Here is a 20,099-nt window from a genome sequence, read left to right on the forward strand (position 1 = left end):
ACAGTTTTCTACCAGAAGGTTTCCACTGAACAAGATTCTCTAGTGCATGAGTCGCCAAAGGAACTGATCCTCTGAGCCATGTATGACGATCTTTAGAAGTTTGAAAGCCAAGGCTTCAGCCCCACAGGAGGCACCTGTCAGGACCAGGGGCTGAAGCCCTGTGCTCCAACACGTGTGCCTGGCAAGGCTGAAGCTCCTCCCCACTGGACAGAAGCCACTGTTCTGCCTTCATGTTGCCAGACAGAGGTTGTAAGCCCCCACCTCCCTCCATCCACATATATGCACATCCTGGGGAGGGGGTGAACTTTACTGGAAAAAGAAGTGCATGTGGCTAACAAGCTTCAGTTACTCCACTCCCCTCTAGTGCATGAAGATAGCTTTCAGCTACTTTGCTAGTGCAAAGCCGTTCTAAAGGTGGTTTAACCAATCTCAGCATGGCAATGGTCACAAAGAACTACCAGAGCACTGCCAGCATACTCAGTTGTCTACAGCTCCCTTCTGCTGGGGCATGGGATATGCCCCAGAAAAATGATGTCTGGTTGTTATAACAAGACATTGGCTGCTAGAACAAGTATAGAGCAAGCTTTCAGATTGTTTAACCTGCACTAGTACATAACACTCCCAGGTGACAATCTGGCATATTGATTGCCAGATTGACTGCTCCTGCTTTATACTGGTGTGAATTATATCAGAATTAGGTCTACATGTTTTAATTTCGCTAGGAACATTTTCTAACTAATCCTTATTGTAGTAAGTACAGGCCCAGTATGAGGCCTTAGGCCTGAACCAAAGTAATGGTCAAGACTTTGCTAACAGAAAGCAAAGTGCAGCTGTGAGCTAAAGGAATGCATTACTCACAGAAGTTGGCAAGAAGAGGGTTGCTGGTGCATAAACATATCTACCTAGCATATTGAAGTAGGAACATGCTTCCAGAACACCCTACCGTGGAACATTACACAGATAAGAAAGAACAGGCCGACCTGTCCCAATGACAGGGGCAAAAGGGTAATATGATGGATAGAGTTGTTTTGTTCGAACCAACATGTACAAAGGGGGAGGCGGCACCTAAATACGTAGAAGGGGTGTACCTCAATACGTCAGGAGTGGTGTAAATTGTTTGTACCTGTGTATAAGAATGTACTTCTGGGATGTGGTCTGGGTCCGGCCGAGTAGGCAGTGGAAAGTCCCGCCACTGACTGAGCCGAGTCCATTGACCGTGGGTGCATATTTGTAGTATGCCCTGACTTAGATTGAGAAGTCTACAAGTAACTACTATTGTGTCCAATACGGCAATAAACCTGGCCGACGTGCCTTCGCACCTTACTAGACTCTGTGGTCATTGGGGGTTCTCCTCGGGTCTGCTATGTCAGCTATCTGCAGAGCTGGGGCAGCACACAGAGGGAGCACACGCACGCAGCTGAGTGATACATTGGAGAGAGCAGAGCACCATGCTGGTGGCAACTCTGACAACACTTATCATGGCCTTGTTAGATATGTAAGAAAAGCATCACCATTTTACTGATGGTGAAAAAATATAGCTCAATACCCAGAATACTTTGTGCACCTTATTAACATTAATTTATTTATCCTCAAACCAATCATTTGAGACAAAAAATGTTATTCCCATTTCACCACAGGAAAACTGAGGCAAGAAAGAGTAAATTACTTGCCCAAGACAGTCATTGTATGAGGGCTATTGGGATGTTAGAAATAGCTCCCTATTTAGACCGCTGGTGCAATGTAGCCTGAATCTGTAGCTCCAGGTTTTAAATAAGGGAGCTTGACATATCTTATGCAATTTTCACACCACAAATTGCGTAAGTTATTTCAAGCTAGCCCCAAGGATAGAACTTAAGAGTTCCCAACTCTGGACTCTTCCTCCAAACCACATTTTATTGCCTTTGGAAATTGTTGCTTTGAAAAGTCAGGGCTTATTATGAATTTTCAAGTCTCAAACGAAACAAAGAAATTACTCCATACATAATGTTTTACATCTGTCTCTGGGTTCATACCTCTTTATACAAGCAACAAAAGCAGATCAAAACACTCAAATATAATATATAGATCACAACTGATGAGGAGAATCTCTGAAGGAAGCAATGCAGCAGCAGAAATGCAGACTGATTACTACCTTCTATTTTATAATGTGTAATTAGTACAAATTGGAATCATGTGTCATCATTATCCCATTTATCACACGGCATTGCAGGCTATGATTTCAATAAGCCCTTCAGTAAATTTTCCACCAAAATATGATTCCAATCAGATGCTCTATGTGTTGGCTCACTGCCTCTTCCCCCATCCCTTTGGCCCAGCAATAGAACTCAGTTCTTATTGTGCCAACATGGGAAAAGTCAGACAACCGAGAGATCACTGGGTTTACTGGACAATCAGCTTCTTTGGAAGAGTTAGTGAAGAATTACAGCACAGTGATTAAGCTTACAATCTGCTTTTCCTTTGTGGAGGAAGAAGTTAATGGTGTCCCACATTTACCATACATGCCAGTAGCACCTCCCATAATTCAAAACTTTAATATATAAAGTAATCACAAGAATCTCTTCACCTCTTGGGAGGGAATGTGGCTCTTATGTCACATGCACAGCAAAACAGTATGATATTTAAAATATAAGAATGAAGATAAAAATTCTTATATAATTAAAACAGAAGTGGTGAGTTTAACAAACAAGGACAGAATTATATAAAAGGAAATTTAACCTGGAAGCCCTAATTTATATTCTCTGTCTAGCAAAGAATGCTGTGTAGTAGTGTGGATCTCGAATTTACATCTTTCATGAAAGCACTTGCATTAGGCACTTTCTAAAGCACAACTACAGCATTAATTCAACATGCCTATGGAAATGTGACACCTGCTGAATCACCTGCTCCAATTCCTGAGGCATCTAGATATTTATTTTTTGCATTCTTTGTTCATTCTAGCATCCAAACAGTATCCATCTCACTTTGTACTGTACACAAAATACTCAGCTAAACTGACAGAAGAAAGTAAGTAATATATCATTTGAGAGGGGAGAGTTCATGAATCTCCCTACTCCCTGGATCATCACCTTGTTGTGGTGAATGGTCTCATGTGTTCTGATAAACCCAAGAGTGATGCCACAGGGAGTCTTATATCATTTGAGAGGGGAGAGTTCATGAATCTCCCTACTCCCTGGATCATCACCTTGTTGTGGTGAATGGTCTCATGTGTTCTGATAAACCCAAGAGTGATGCCACAGGGAGTCTTGTGCTTCCAGCAGGGTCACCCATGGCAAAAAGATCAAGGGGGAAGGGTCCAGACTCAAAAGTACTCAACAGCAGAACAGGTGGAGAATAGCAAAGGTAATGCTATGACGGCTGTGAAGGTGGATGAAGGCTGCAGCGGACAGGAGACTTCCAGTTGTCATGCATTCCATGCCATTGGACCTGAGTTTTGTATCCTTCAGGAACTGTTTGTTGCTGAAGTACAACAGTTCCACTACGTTAAAAGAAGCCACGCACAGGCATCTTCTTCTGTGTACCACTCTCCTAAACTTAAGCCCTACAACAACTGGGGAATGGTGACAGGAGCAGGACTGTGAAATCTGGAAGCATTTAGACATGAACCAGCATGTAGGAGGAGGATGTATGTATCATTCATTCCATTTTGAGGACTGAGGTGGTAGACCTGTCTGGCTGCTGCATCCATGACTGACCAGCCCTAATTAGGATCCACTCTGCTCACCCCACATGGGGAGGGGGCTAGAAAAGGTGCCCTAAATATAGTCCACCTCAATCTCCCTGACTGGATAACCGTGTCCAGTGGGTTCACCTCCATGCAGTCAAAATCAAACAAGAAACTTTAAAACATGGAATATTTGGACTCTTATGGACAACTCAGACAGTGAGTGACCCGAAAGACGCATGGCAATTATTGCCCACGAGCAGCGACAATTCAGCATCGATATCGTTGCCCTGGCACAAACACAGAGAACAGAAAAAGGACAGACAAAAGGTGGCACAAGTGTACATGTTTTGTTGTTTTTTTTCTGGAAAGGAACCCCAAAGGAAGAAAAATGGATTAATGGGGTAGCATTTGCCATCAAAAATGAACTGAAAAAGATCCTATCCTCTTGGCATCAATGAGCATCTCATGACTTTCTGCTTGAAGCTTGCCAAAAACCAACAGGCAACTGTCATCATTGCTTATGCACCAACTCTAAACACCGTAGATGATGTGAAGAAGTTCTACACCTAACTGGACACAGTCCTGAAAGATATACCCAAACAAGACAAGATTATTCTCTTGCGGGATTTCAACGCCAGGGTCAGGAGAGACATGGATCTCTGGCAGACTACCATTGGGAAAGAAGGAGTCAACAACAGCAACTCCAACTCAAAACAGCAACTCCTTGTAAAATGTGCAGAACATGAGATCATCATCATGAAGACCCTCTTTTGCCAGAAAAACAAATTTAAGACCTCATGGCAACATCCTCAATCAAAGCACTGGAACCTCATAGACTATGTCATCAACTATGCTTGGGATCTGCATAATGTCCTTTTCACACATGCAATGACTAGTGATGATGACTGCTGGACTGTTCACTGCCTTATTCAATCCACAATAGTGATTAGGTTTGTCACCAAATGGAGAAGTCAGAGGAAAGTGATCTGATGAAAGATCAATGTACAAGGTTTGAAGGACCTCATCAAACAAAGTGACTTGTCCAGAGGGTGACAAGTCAGACCGGAAACTATCGTGGCATCTCCCTCATGGCAACAGCAGGGAAAATCTTAGCTCGAATTCTTGTAAAGTGACTCCTGCCACTCTCAGAAGAAATTCTCCTAGAATCCTAGTGTGGCTTTCAACCATTCCAAGGAAGAGCGGATATGATCTTCACTGCCTGGCATCTGCAAGAAAAATGTCACAAACACAATCAAGCCTTATTTATGAGTTTCATTGACCTGAATCTGTCAATTGTAGCACTCTGTGGACCATCCTCTCAAACATCGTCTGTCCCAAAAAATTCATTATAATTTTAGGTCTGCTTCACAACAACATGACTGCCACAGTATTGAGCAACAACAGATCCCAAAGCGACCCTTTGAGGTCAAAACAGAAGTCAAGCAAGGTTGCCTCATTTTCCCATCACTCTTCTGCATCTTCATTGCCATGACCCTTCACCTCATTGATGGCAAGCTTCCAGATGGTGTGAAGATTGTCTGTAGAATGAACAGGAAGCTTTTCAATGTCAGGAGATTGAAATTTAAAAGCAAGACCTCCACAACCTCAATCATGGAGCTCCAGTACATGGATGACAATATGGTTGTTGCTTTTTCTCCTACAGCTCTTCAGACCATCTTAAATGCCTCGCTGAAGCATATGAGAATCTTGGCCTCACACTGGACATCAAAAAGACCAAGATGTTCCACCAACACTCACTGAAGGGACAATCTAATGTACCTTCTGTTGAAGTCAATGGAGAACTGGTGGAAAATATGGAGCCCTTCCCATACCTTGGAAGTAATCTTTCCACTAAAGTCAAAGAAGAATATACAACAAAAATGGACCCCTGTTTGGAGTAGAAAGGGCAGGGAGATCGACTGGTTATCTAAGGTGTTTGTACACCAACGCCAGAAGCCTGGGTAATAAGCAGGAGGGATTAGAAGCCCTGGCCCAGTCCAAGAACTATAACTTGGTTGGAATAACAGAGACTTGGTGGGATGACTCGCATGACTGGAGTGCTGTCATGAAAGAGTATAAACTGTTCAGGAAGAACAGGCAAGGGAGAAAAGGAGGAGGAGTTGCACTGTATGTAAGAGAGCACACTTGGAACTCCAGTACATAGAGGGAGAAAAGCCTGTTGAGAATCTATGGGTCAAGCTTAGTGGTGTAGGCAGCACTGGAGATGTGATGGTTGGTGTCTGCTACTGGCTGCCAAATCAGGGTGATGAGGTAGATGACGCTTTTTTGGACTACTGAGAGAAGTTTCCAGATCGCGGGCTCTCTTTATTATGGGGGACTTTAATTACCCTGGCTTCTGTTGGGAGATCAATATGGTGGTACACAAGCAGTCCAGGAAGTTTCTGGAAAATGTTTGGGATCGCTTCTTGCTACAAGTGCTGAAGGACCTGACCAGAGGTCATGCGCGGCTCAACCTGCTGCTTACAAACAGGGAGGAACTAATAGGGAAGGTAGAGGTGGGTGACAACCTGGGAAGCAATGATCATGGTAGACTTCAGGATCCTGACCAAAGGAAGGAAAGAGAGCAGCTAATCACACACCTTGGACTTCAGAAAAGCAGACTTTGACTCCTTCAGGAACCTGATGGGCAGAATCCCCTGGGATGCTACCATGAAGGGAAAAGGAGTCCAGGAAAAGTGGCAGTATTTTAAGGAAGCCCTATTGAAGACGCAGAAAGAAACCATTCCGATGCACAGCAACAGAAGTAAATATGGTAGGAGACCAGACTGGCTTAATGGGGAAATCCTTGGAAAACATAGGCACAAAAAGGGAGCTTACAAAAAGTGGAAACTTGGACAGATGTCTAGGGAGGGATATTAAAGGTATAGCTCGAGAATGTAGGGCAGTTATCAGGAAGGCAAAAGCGCAACTGGAATTGTGACTCACAAGGAATGTGAAGAATAACAAGAAAAGTTTTTAAAAGGCATGTTAGCAAGAAGAAGGTGATCAGAGAGGGTGTGGGCCCCCTACTGGATGATGTAGGTAATCCAGTAAAAGAAGATGTAGGGAAAGCTGAAGTACTTAATGCTTTCTTTGCCTCTGTCTTCATGGACAAGGACAACTCCCAGACTAATGCAATAAGTGATGCACTGTGGGATGAAGGTGGACAGTCTTTGGTGGGGAAAGAACAGGTTAGGAGCTATCTAAAAAAGCTAAACGTACATAAATCCATGGGCCCTGACCTAATTCATCCAAGGGTTCTGAGGGAGTTGGCATATGTTGTTGACGAGCCCTTGGCCATTATCTTTGAAAAGTCATGGAAAGAGGGAGAGATCCCAGATGATTAGAAAAAGGCAAATGTAGTGCCCATCTTTAAAAAAGGGAAGAAGGATGATCCAGGCAACTATAGGCCAGTCAGTCTTACATCAGTCCCTGGAAAAATCATGGAGGGGCTCCTCAAGGAAATCATTTTGAGGCACTTTGAGGCGGGGAAAGTGATCAGGAATAGTCAGCATGGATTCATGAAGGGCAAGTCATTCCTGACCAATCTGATTAGTTTCTACGATGAGATAACTGGTTCTGTGGGTAGGGGAAAATCAATGGATGTGATTTATCTGGACTTTAGTAAAGCTTTTGATATGGTCTCCCACAATATTCTTGTCAGCAAGTTGAAGGAATGTGAATTGGATAAATGGAGAGTCAGATGGATAGAAAGCTGGCTAGAAGGTTAGGCCTAGCAGGTAGTGATCAACGACTCGATGTCAGGATGGCAGTCGGTTTCTAGTGGAGTGCCCTAATGTTTGGTTTAGGGTCCTGTTCTGTTTAACATATTTATCAATGACCTGGATGAGGGGTTGGATTGCATCCTCAGCAAGTTTAGGGATCACTCTAAGCTAGGGGGACAGAGAGATATGCTGGAGGGTAGGGATAGGGTCCAGAGTGACTTAGACAAATTGGAAGACTAGGCTACAAGAAATCTGATGTGGTTCAATAGGGACAAGTGCAGAGTCCTGCAGAAAAGGACCTGGGAGATATAGTGGATGAGAAGCTGGACATGAGTCAACTGTGTGCCATTGTAGCTAAGAAGGCTAATGGCATATTAGGTTGCATCAAGAGGAGCATTGCCAGTAGATCCAGAGAAGTGATTATTCCTCTTTATTTGGCTTTGGTGAGGCCACATCTGGAGTACTGTGTCCAGTTCTGGGCCCCAATTATAGGAAGGATGTGGATATACTGGAGAGGGTCCAGTAGAGGGCAACCAAAATAATTAGGGGGCTGGAGCATATGACCTGCGAAGAAAGGTTGAGGGAATTTGGACTGTTTAGTCTGCAGACGAGAAGACTTAGGGGGGACTTGATAACAGCCTTCAACTTATTGAAGGGAGGTTGCAAAGAGGCTGGAGAGAGGCTGTTCACAGAGGTCACGGATGGCAGAACATGGAACAATGGACTCAAGTTGTGGTTGGGAAGGCCCAGGTTGAACATTAGGAAAAACTTTTTCACTAGGAGGGTGGGGAAGCATTGGAATGGTCTACCCAAGGAAGTAGGGGAGTCTCCATCCCTGGAGGTATTTATTTCTTGCTTTGACAAAGCCCTGGCTGGGCTGAACTGATGGGTTTTGTCCTGCCTAGGGCAGGGGGCTGGACTTGATGGCTTTTTTAGGTCTCTTTCAGCTCAATTGTTCTGTGATTCTAGGATTCAACATTGATGTGGAAATCCAGCATTGTCTGAGCTGTGCAAGCTCTGCTTTCGCTCACTTGGGACAAAGGGTCTATGAGACCTAAGACATTTATCCCAAGACAAAGCTCCTTGTATACCATGCAGCAGCTGTTCCAATGCTACTATATACTTGTATAACCTGGACAGCATAAAAGCGTCATCTGAAGGCACTTGAACAACATCATCAATGCTGCCTCAAGACAATCATAAATATTTCTTGGGAGAATAGGTGCATGACCACTTGCATGCTGGAAGTGTCAATTGTGAACAGCATTGAAGCCATTATCATTCATCAACAACTTCGCTGGAGTGGTCATGTGATTTGAATTGGGAATAAGGGAATTTCAAAGTCTGGGGTTTATTTTGAAGTGCCCGCATCTATACAGCCACTCTGTGGTTTGAAAGCAGCACTTTTGAAGTGCAACAGGCCACCGTTATGATATTGAGGGACTGAATATACATGTCAACACCTCGTTAACCTGATCTGAAATGCCTCATTAACATGCCCCTTCTGAAACGGAGAGGCATATGTAGACATGGCCATAGTGACAACTAAGAGCATATGAGGAATTTGTCATTTGGAACAATAATTCTTCACCTGAATTTTTACAGGATAAGTCATGCAATGGGATATTTACATGGCTTGAATGGAAAATATCATTAAGCATTCACATTCTTAGTATAATATGAATATATTAGTATAATTAAGAATTACTGTTTTTAGTTAGTGGAGAGATTAGACTGCTTTAATTATTGTGATAATTTAAATGCTGAAAAACAGGATTTTATCAAAACAATTTATCCGTCATAAGTTTATTAAGTATGTAGTCATTAATATATTTGTTTATTAGCAGACTAGCTTTGTAAACTATTGTCAGTCAATGAATCAAATTGCTTCTGCCCTCGGAAAAACTAGAGTTCCCATTTGGTTCATCTGATGGATTCTGTTCCCCACTCCATAGCAGCATGGTCTTCAGACTCACTCTTATTTGTGACATAAGAAGGCTAACTGCATGTGGCTGGGGGATGATATGATCCAGCAGCCTTTCACCTTTAAGTTCACCTCCTATCCAGAGCAGACGGTAGCTTTCCGGTTCCACCATCTGAGCACTTGCCTTGGATGCCCCCAAGCCAGCTGCTGTTCCTTTCTACTCACCACCTCACCAGCCATTCATTCCACTTACCTGTCACCTTCTGCCACCTGTCTATCTGCTGGGATCTCTGCTGGTCAGTCTCTTGGACCCAGGCCCACTGTCATGGTTGGGGGAAGGCAAGAGGAGCAGTTGCAGAGAAGCTTGGAGCTCCTGCAGTGGCTGTTGGCTCCACTGCCTGGGCCTAAATTTTGATCCAGATCCTGAATTAGGGCTGTCTCCAATTCCACTGAAGTCATTGAAAGTTATGCCTTTTGACTGGAAACAGAAATGAGGCCTTAGTATCCAACTTTGGTTCCAAAAATCAAGTATGTTTTGACCCAGCATACTGGCTTGAGCCTCTCTTATTTATAATGCAATAAATAACATCTATGCAGCTATAAATTTATCAGATACACCTTGTTGCAGTGTGTTTCCCATTATATGAACTCTATTAGAAATGAAATAACCATATCAATTAGCTAGTGATGGGTAAGCTTCAAAAATTCATAGGGATGGCTTAGACAATAACCCAAAACTTTCATCTCACTTAAACTGATAAATCTTTCCAGTTGCAAAATTGGGGTCTCATACTAGATTACCAGTACTTCCTGATTCTGGAGATATTTCAACCAAAGCCCTTCAAGAAGGAACTGAACATTTTTGTTTACTAAGTGAGACTATATCTAGGCCAATAAAACCGAAAAAATGGGGAGAAAATTTTACTCTTTCTTAAACTTAGCAACAGGTTGTTAGTGAAAGCTGTTGCTTATGTTATTCACGCCAGACTGAATTTTGATTTGTGCAATTAGCAGATACCCAGATTCATTTGAGTCATCAGAAAGAATTGATATATCCTCCCCCTTCCGCCAATATCTGGAATTAAGTCAGGAGATCTGGAAGGAACAATATTGTGTTTCTCCATGTAAAAGAATAACCATGGATTGTTTGCATCACTTATCAGCGACAGACTACTTCATCATTCCGTATGCTGGCCTTTCTGCAGGCAGGTGAGAAATAGCTGCATTGGAGCTGGAATCTCCTCAGTGAGAATTCAGTCAGAATTCTTAGTGAGTAAAGAGCCGTAAAGGTTATACAGTCTCACCTATTTAGCCATACCTGACTCTCTCTGGTGTTCCATTGTAACAGAGATGCAATGCGAAATACAAACAATGAGTAAGGGTTGTAAGACTGGGCCCTAACTTATGAGATAATACAGCAAGCATATATTATGGTAGATCACCTTTCATAAGCTGAAAAGTCCAAAGTCTTTTTAATCTCTCCATATATGAAAGCTGATTGATGCTCCAAATCATTTTTTGCCTTTCTCTGTACCTTTTCCAATTCTAATATGGGTTTTTTGAGATGGGACAACCTGAACTACATGTAATATTCAAAGCATGAGTGTACCACAGTTTTATATAGAGACATTACGATACATACTGTCTTATTATCCATCCCTTTCTGAATGGCTCCTAACAGTGTAAGCTCTTCTGACTGCTGCTAATGAACACTGAGCAGATGTTTTCAGAAAACTAGCCACAATGACTCCAAGATGGCCTTTTGAGTGTTCAGAAAATTAGATCCCATCATTTCGTATGTATAATGAGGATATTTTTCAATGTGCGTTACTTTGCATTTATCAAAACTGAATTTCATCTTCCATTAATATATGTTAAGTGTTGTCTTTTCTTTCCATTTACTATTAATCACATATGTAAACATCAATGTAAACTCTTAGGAATCAATTAATCTCATAGCTACGTTTTTCTTTCTAAAATTTTAGGCATTTTTGACTAGCAGCAAGAGAAAATAATGAATGATCTCAATACTTATTGAGGAGATTATGATTGCAACTTTTTATTTTCTGTACTTTGTTAGGAACAAAAAAATACTATAAATCTTCTAAACAGTCTCCTGTGTGGCTGGGCTGAATAGGCCTACGGCTAATCCCACAAACCAAACAGGGCATTTTCAAAGTTCTATGGGCATTTAACTAATGACCTCACAAAACCAAAAGAGAAATATGTTTTTCAACATGCAGCCCTGAAGCTTCTATTTTCTGTGGTACTGGAAGGGCATAAAACCTTTTTTGCTCTAGCTTCTGGTATAAAAAAAAGTTGAAGACGGAGAAATGTATCTCTGATACACATTTCTTTAACTGAAACTTATAAGGGAGATATTAGGTATCATTCTGGACAAGGACATCCAAAGTAAAATTAGATGGTAAGAGACTGCAAAAGGCAGTGCTACACCACAGCAGAGTTAAGAAAAAAGTTCCAAGGTCTTGTTCAGGATCACAGATTTTCAGCTGTGAATATATATAGATTGTATTTTCATATGTGTAGGACTTATTTTATTGCCTTAAACATTTTTATGATGTCAGACTCAGGAATATAGCTGGTTTCCAAACGCCAGTGGTATAGCCATCTTCCAGATGACTTAGGAAAAAGGTAGAAAGGAGTGCTTCAACTTTTTCAACTGTATAGTAATACACTGCAATGAAGTAATTCAGGTTGGAGTTAAATTGTACTTACTGACATAAAGAGAGAACTCCACTCATGAGTTTGGGGAAACAGTGGATAAAAGTATTTCCAAAAACAATTGAAACTGAGAGACAAAAAAGAATGCCAAATTTATCATAAATATTTAGAGGTTTATTACAGATACAGCACCGAGATGCTACATAACTGTATGAAAGTTTCCAGACCACATTAACGGCCTAGACGTGCAACTTAAAAGCTTGAAGAGTAAATGTTTCAAATGGACTTTTAGATTCACATAAGCATGGTCTAGATCGTATAACATCAGCAGAATGAAGGCTATAGTTGAGGTTGAGACTTGCTTCTCATTTTAAAACCAATTTTGGATTCTCATTGTAACCTGGTCAAAATTCAGTAAATCTGAGTTTTTTTCATTATTTTCCTGGATGTTTTTATTTGTTCACTTGTAGGTTTTGGAAGGTAGGGAACAGAAGCAAATTTCGTAAAATTTTAAGAGGTAAAACAAGATGGAAAAACACCTCAGAAGCTTCAGTTTCAGAAAAGGAGAGACAAGGAATTTTTCATTTCTCAAAATCGCATGCTCCACACTTGTTTCAATGAAGGATAGTGCTTTTAACATGTCAACAGTAATATCAACAGAATTAGCAAATATTTTAGGCTGAAATTATGCACAAAGGTATATGCAGTATGTTGCATTATGGACAAACATGAAGGTTTGGGTGATCCTGTGAGGAAAGTTTAATATATTCTGTGTAGCACACTTTCTTAATAGACGTAGGCAGACGGAACTTTCTTGGAATAATGGAGGCGAAACGGATGCATGTTGCCTGTTTACTGGGGTATAGCTAACCATGGTCCATAACTTGGTCTCTTCTAGGCTTTTAAGTTTGGTGGAAGACATACCACAGTCTTAACCAACCTTAACTCCTTTGAAATTATGGTTTTGTTAATGGAATAATCCTTATTTACAGCCTTTAATACATCTTGACAAAGGTTTAGCCTGGGAATCATGAGTTAATGAGGATGTTTCCATCCAGTGTAAAAAAGTCATTTGTAGGCAGTGACTGGAACAATCTTCCACACTCATCTATCAAAAATCCTCTCTTATAGTTTAAAAAGCTTTTAATGTTGCCTACTAAAGACCAGCTGGTGCTACAGTGTTGTAGATGAAATGTGTGAACAGTCCCCTGGATGAAACCAGACAGTGGCAGTGACAGCCTTTGTACAAAAGCATATAAAACTGTGTCTCTGGGCCAGTAAAAAAAGTCAGTGGAATTTTGAGTAGGCAACATTAAAACTGTCCTTTCTGGGCTGAAGACCTGTAGAGACGAGCAGTGACAATAGCCAATGTCTGAGTAATGCGTCTTTGTTTTAGCAAGTTATAGTAAGTCTTTTCAGTTTTGTGAGGTGAAAAAACTTCTTTTTTAAAAAAAATCTTAAAAAATCAGTTTAAAACACTTACCTGCTCTGAAGGGAACAGATAATTGCAAACTTGCAGAGAGTCTGCCATTAATACTAAACAAAATGAAGGCCTTACAATGGAATGTGAATTTAAAATCTGATCCTCTTCATTATCCATCCTCAAAAACCCCACCTAAGCCAAAATCTCTCTCTCTCTCTCTCTCTCTGACACACACACACACACACAACTTATCAAACCCGGTCGTTACTGTTCTAAACTATTAAACTATGTTGGCTCAGATTTGTGACACATTTCCATGCTTTACAATAAACATATTTCTTTTATAAAATATCCCAAAATATACTGGATTACTTTTATAGTTAAACACAAAAAGCACTCTGTATGCTGTAAACTTTTAAAGTAAAAATATGCCACTACTCTTAATAATTTTCATGTCATGAAAAGTTTTTGCTCACGCAAGTAGCTCCACTAAAACCAGTTAGTTGAATGTTTAAAGTCTATGGGGACTATATCCATTAGTAAAAACTGTTCTTATAGACAAAAGTTTTCAGGAAGTGGCTCTGAATTTGAGATTCTAGTGAAAACTTTTCTTTAAAAAATAGAAAAAAGTGAAGTTCAAAATATCCACTTAACTTTCTGTAAGCAACTCACTGTGAAGATGAAATTCTGTATTTATGCTTTTTCAATTTTTGTTAATTGAACACCATCAATTTTAAACCTAGTTAATTAAAATAAAGTTAAAAGTACAATTGTTCCCTACATGCTCTCTAATTTATCATATATGCAAAATCATTTTTTCTTTTTTATATAAATCAGTTACACTCCCATATATAGAGGGAAATTCCTATATGAACCAAGGCATCAATTCTGTCCCCTTGAAGTCAACGGAAGGTCATTCACTGACTTAAAAGAGAATTAGTCTCAATATCAATAGATTATTTTTTTCTATTTTCATTCGCAAATACTAGTAAATGGATGCCCTAAATAATTTTGATGTTTAATGTTTTAAAATTAGTGCCAGGAACTCTCCCACAGCTGAAATCAGACTTTACACATAGCACTAAGGAAAATTAGCACAGAGTATGTTGGCTTACTTTATCAGCTCTTGGCCAAGACAGTACTGATGCCCCTAAATGGCTTATTTGTCTGTGGTCTACTCAAATAGCACCATCACCCAGATGATGTGGTCTGGAAAACATTGTGCAGGATACCTGCATTACAGGAGAATTTCTCCAGAAAGAGCAAAACCACAGTATTAGAAAAAAGTAAGAATTAGAATGTCTATGATAACATTCACATGGTCTCCTCCATAAATGAAATATGGGATCTACGACTCTTTAGAATTATGAGTAGTTGGGGGATCATATTAGGCACACAAATATATTCAGTATCTTTTTCTCATGAAAACATCATCAAATGAGTCATCACAAAAATAGCTTATTTGATACACAGTAGAAAACACAATCTGGACTATCAGAAGGATGTAGGGTACAATGGGTGGGAAGGTATTTACTGTCTTCACTGTAAATACCATCAGCTTGATTTAGGGAGCACTAATACTGAGACTGCAAAATCACAGTTACCTGATGAGCATAGTATCAAGCTCGAATTCAGAAGTTCCATTAAAGGTCAGTGTGGAAGCGCCACATCTTAAAATCGAATTTATTAGCCTCCAGAGGTGTCCTGCATATAACCCACATTTCTCCTCACTGCTCTGCTCTGGTCACTGCTTTCCAGAAAGACCATGAATTTCCAAGGGGGAGCAGCAAGCCTGTGGGTATGGGGCCATGTTTGTACGAGAGCCTGAGATATGTCTTTCTGTCTTTGCTATTAGCGCTGTGAGCACATCTACTCATTAAAATAGCCCCTGCAGGGAGTTTGTGGCTCTGTCGCTATACTTGTTATTTTTTTCCCACACTGTGTGGTGTCAGCCACTGCTCCGCCACATCATGTGGCAACAAGGCTGTTGTGGAAGTTGTGCTTGCACAAGATGACGAGAAACTTCTTCTCAGTGGTTTACATTTGTGTATGAACCCTCTTCCCTCCCCCACAGGTGCCAGGCAGTCTGGGTCTTTCTTGTGTTCTGCCCCCAACCTAATAAAAGCACGTACCTGCTGTTTGGTGCTTCCAGGCAGCATCATGTCATAGATGGCATGTTTTTAGGGCTCCAAAGGCAGGAAAGATATTCAGGGGCTTGCAGCTGCCATGGAGAAGTCTCCCCGCAGTGACTATGATACTGGGGATTTTGCTGTCATCCTGGGGAAGTTTCCCCCCAGTAACTAACCAATTTGAGAGCTTGCTGCTGCCATAGAATCACACAGAATCACAGAATCACAGGGCTGGAAGGGACCTCAGGAGGTCATCTAGTCCAGCCCCCTGCTTCAAGCAGGATCAACCCCCACTAAGTCATCCCAGCCAGGACCTTGTCCAGCTGGGACTTAAAAACCTCAAGGGATGGCAAATCCACCACCTCTCTAGGCAATGCATTCCAATGATTCACCACCCACCTGGTGAAGTAGTTTTTCCTAATATCTAACCTACACCTTTCCCTCTTCAACTTCTGACCATTACTCCTTGTTCTGCCATCTGACACCACTGAGAACAGTTTCTCACCCTCCTTTTTAGAGCTCCCCTTCAGGAAGTTGAAGGCTGCTATTAAATCACCTCTAAGTCCTCTCTTCTGTAAACTAAACAAGCCCAAATTCCTCAGCCTATCCTCATAGGTCTTGTGCTCCAGACCCTTAATCATTTTTGTTGCCCTTCGCTGAACCTGCTCCAGTAAATCCACATCCTTTTTATACTGGGGGGCCCAAAACTGGACACAATATTCCAGATGTGGCCTCACCAGTGACAAAGTCTCCCCCAGTGGATAAGATACTGGGAGTTTTGCTGCTGCCAGGGGAAAGTCCACTTCAACTGGCCCCCCACTGAATCCCCCTGCACCCATAAGCTGCGTCTACACGTGCACGCTACTTCGAAGTAGCGGCACCAACTTCGAAATAGCGCCCGTCGCGTCTACACGCGTCGGGCACTATTTCGAAGTTAACTTCGACGTTAGGCGGCGAGACGTCGAAGTCGCTAACCTCATGAGGAGATAGGAATAGCGCCCTACTTCGACGTTCAACGTCGAAGTAGGGACCGTGTAGACGATCCGCGTCCCGCAATGTCGAAATTGCTGGGTCCTCCATGGCGGCCATCAGCTGGGGGGTTGAGAGATGCTCTCTCTCCAGCCCCTGCGGGGCTCTATGGTCACCGTGGGCAGCAGCCCTTAGCCCAGGGCTTCTGGCTGCTTCTGCGGCAGCTGGGCATCTATGCTGCAGGCACAGGGTCTGCAACCAGTTGTCAGCTCTGTGTATCTTGTGTTGTTTAGTGCAACTGTGTCTGGGAGGGGCCCTTTAAGGGAGCGGCTGGCTGTTGAGTCCGCCCTGTGACCCTGTCTGCAGCTGTGCCTGGCATCCCTATTTCGATGTGTGCTACTTTGACGTGTAGACGTTCCCTCGCTGCGCCTATTTTGATGTTGGGCTGAGCAACGTCGAAGTTGAACATCGACGTTGCCGGCCCTGGAGGACGTGTAGACGTTATTCATCGAAATAGACTATTTCGATGTCGCAACATCGAAATAAGCTATTTCGATGTTGGCTGCACGTGTAGACGTAGCCATAGTGGGGCTTGTTGCCCCCAGGGGAAATATCCCCTGGACGCTAAGATACACAGGGTGAATTCCTCAGCTAATTCAGCAGCCACAGACCACAGCACCCACCCACAACCCACCAAAAATGTTTTAGGGAGCTTACTGTCCATCGCAGACCCCCTTCTGGTTTTTGCTAATATCTGCTATCTGTTTTCATGCCTTGAACCTCTCAGAAACATGAGAGGGAGTCTACCTGAGATTCCTCTTTGTGTTACAAGTTCAGTGTATGTTATTTCAGACATCAACTGTGTTGGCAATATCCGTGTAGCAAAGGGAAAATTCAAACATTCTTTTTTCCTAGACTTTTTTATCCTCTGCCATCTAAGTTTAGAATACAGTCGGGCCCCTGTATTATTTTCAGGGATCACATGCAATGATGGGGGGTGGGACAGCAACGGATGGCCAGTTGAGAACACAGTCACTGCACAGAAGCCTTATAGTGCACCAGAAAGCCAAAAACTTTACCCATCAGCAACTGCCTTTTCTGTAAAACGTTCCGATCTTTTCTTTCTTCATGTTTTTCAGAGTCCCTGTATTAGTTTCTATGAAGTCAAAATTCTTTTTTCCTAGACTTTTCTATCCTCTAACTTTGAAGGTCCCTGTATTATTTCTAGGGATCAGCATATTTTCAGGGATCGGGAGAGGAATGAGGAAAATGCAACGTGGGAAGATGATGTCAAAGACCAGAGAGCCTATTCAGAGAATACTCAGAATGGTCTGGGGAAGAGGGAACTGTGTGATATGTTCACACAATACACTACTGCAGCAGTCAATGTTTGCCAATTGAGTGTGGCAGCAATGAGTTGGCTTTGTGAGGAGAACATGGAAAGTGAGGATAGTTGAATTTGAACTTTTAAATTACAAAATCAATATTAATAAATTTGAATTTATCTCATAGTGTAGAGACAGCCTGAATCACACAATTAGCAAAAGTTGCCGAACTTCTGACCATTTGAGTTAAACACTCTAAGCATATTTACTTTAGGAATTTTCCCATTTATTTCTAACAAGCTGCATGGTTTAGAGATCCAACATGTTTTTGAAGGACTCTGAATTCCTACAAACTTCTAACTGCTGTTTTAAAAGCAGCATAATTCAGGAACTGCTATCTCAGAAAATGGTGTTTCAAATATTTGGATTACTAATTTGCAGTCACACATTATTTAAAATATGCTTAACTCACTCCCCTGTGTAAGCTGTGTTTTTCTGTTACGTCAGGATACCAAACAGATGAGATAATCTAAGCCAGAAGCACAATAAAAACAGCATCAATCTGTGCACTACAAACTTTTTTGATTTCTATGATTGAGGGCAAGTGCAAGGGAAATTATTTATTGTCCATTTGAAGTGAGTCATGCACAAAAATTGTTGACCTAGTTAATTTTCTAATCACCATCATACAAAAGAAATCCTGAGAAAACACATTGCACTCTTTCAGGAGCAAGAAACTGACCTCCACCTCCCTGCCACATACACACACACGCTTTGCCCAAAGTCCCGCTGAGCTGTAGGTTCTGAGCAAAGGATAGTCAAGAAAGCAGCTAGGCCCCCAAATAGAAGTAAATAATTCAAATGTACAACATTTTACATATTAAAATAGCACAGGATGTTCTGTAATAGCTTATGTAAAAATAAAATCCACTCTCATATTCAGCCCAAATCTCAAATGGAACCAGATTAAAGAAATAGAAAAGTCCCCCACACATTTGAATGGCTTGCACAAGTGCTCACCTATCTTATTCAAGTTGTATTTTGAATCCAAGAACTCACTCTTACTATAACAACATGAAGTTATTGTCGAGGATTATTAGGCCTGCTGTCTACTACCCCGTGCTACTCATCCACGTGGGCACAAATGATACTGCAAGGTGGAACCTTGTGCAGATCAAGTGTGACTACAGAGCTCTGGGAGTACAGGTGAAGGATAGTGTCGCCAGGAACATTTTGGCTTCCTTGATCATGGGATGTTATGCCAAGAAGGACTAGGAAGCAGGGACGGGGTTCACCTTTCAAGGAATGGGAAGACCATATTTGGATCAAGACTGGCTAACCAAGTAAGGAGAGCTTTAAACCTGGTTCGATGGGGACAAGTGACCAAAGGCCACATGTAAGTAGAAAACCTGGAAACCTGGGAGCTGGGTTGGAAGTGGGAGGGATCATGGGCTATAATAACAGAGAAAAAAGATGGAATAGGCAGAACTGGCAGGCAAAAGCAAATCAATGTCTTACATGCCTATATACAAATACAAGAAATACAGGTAATAAGCAAGAAGAAATTGAAGTCCTAATAAATAAATATGACTATGACATAATTAGTATAACAGAGACTTGGTGGGATAATACACACAAATGGAATATTGGTCTGCAAGGGTACAACTTAGGAAGATAGGCATCAACAGGAAGGAGGTGTTGCCTTATATATTAAAAATGTGCACACATGGACTGAGGTGGAGATGGATGCAGGAGACAGATGTGTTGAAAGTCTCTGAGTTAGGTTAAAAAGGGTAAAAACCAAGGGTGATGTTATGCTAGGGGTTGACTACAGACCACCTGCTCCAGTAGAAGAGGTGGATGAGACTTTCTCTAAGCAACTAACAAAATCATCTGAAACAGGATTTGGTGGTGATGGGGATCTTCAACTATCCAGACATGTGTTGGGAAACTAACACAGCAAGGCATAGACTATCCAGAAAATTCTTGGACTGCATTGATGACAATTTTTTTTATTTCAGAAGGTGGAGAAAGCTAGTGGGGAGAAGTAGTTATAGATCTAATTTTAACACATAGGGAGGAACTGGTTGAGAATTTGAAAGTGGAAGGCAGCTTGGAAGAAAGTGACCATGAAATCAAAGAGTTTATGATTCTAAGAAGTAGTGAATGGGAGAACAGCAAAATAGAGACAATGGATTTCAGGAGGGCAGATTTTGGTAAACTCAGAGAGCTGGTAGGTAAGATCCCATGGGAAGCAA

General features: G+C 41.6%; 1 protein-coding gene across 1 annotated transcript in view; it reads right to left on the minus strand.

Annotated features, from left to right (window-relative positions):
• CHRM3 (cholinergic receptor muscarinic 3) overlaps positions 1–20,099 on the minus strand; it is a 375,774-nt gene that overhangs the window by 227,919 nt on the left and 127,756 nt on the right. The window lies entirely within an intron of this gene.

Source organism: Carettochelys insculpta, chromosome 3, assembly GCF_033958435.1.
Source record: "Carettochelys insculpta isolate YL-2023 chromosome 3, ASM3395843v1, whole genome shotgun sequence".
Classification (NCBI taxonomy): Eukaryota; Metazoa; Chordata; order Testudines; family Carettochelyidae; genus Carettochelys; species Carettochelys insculpta.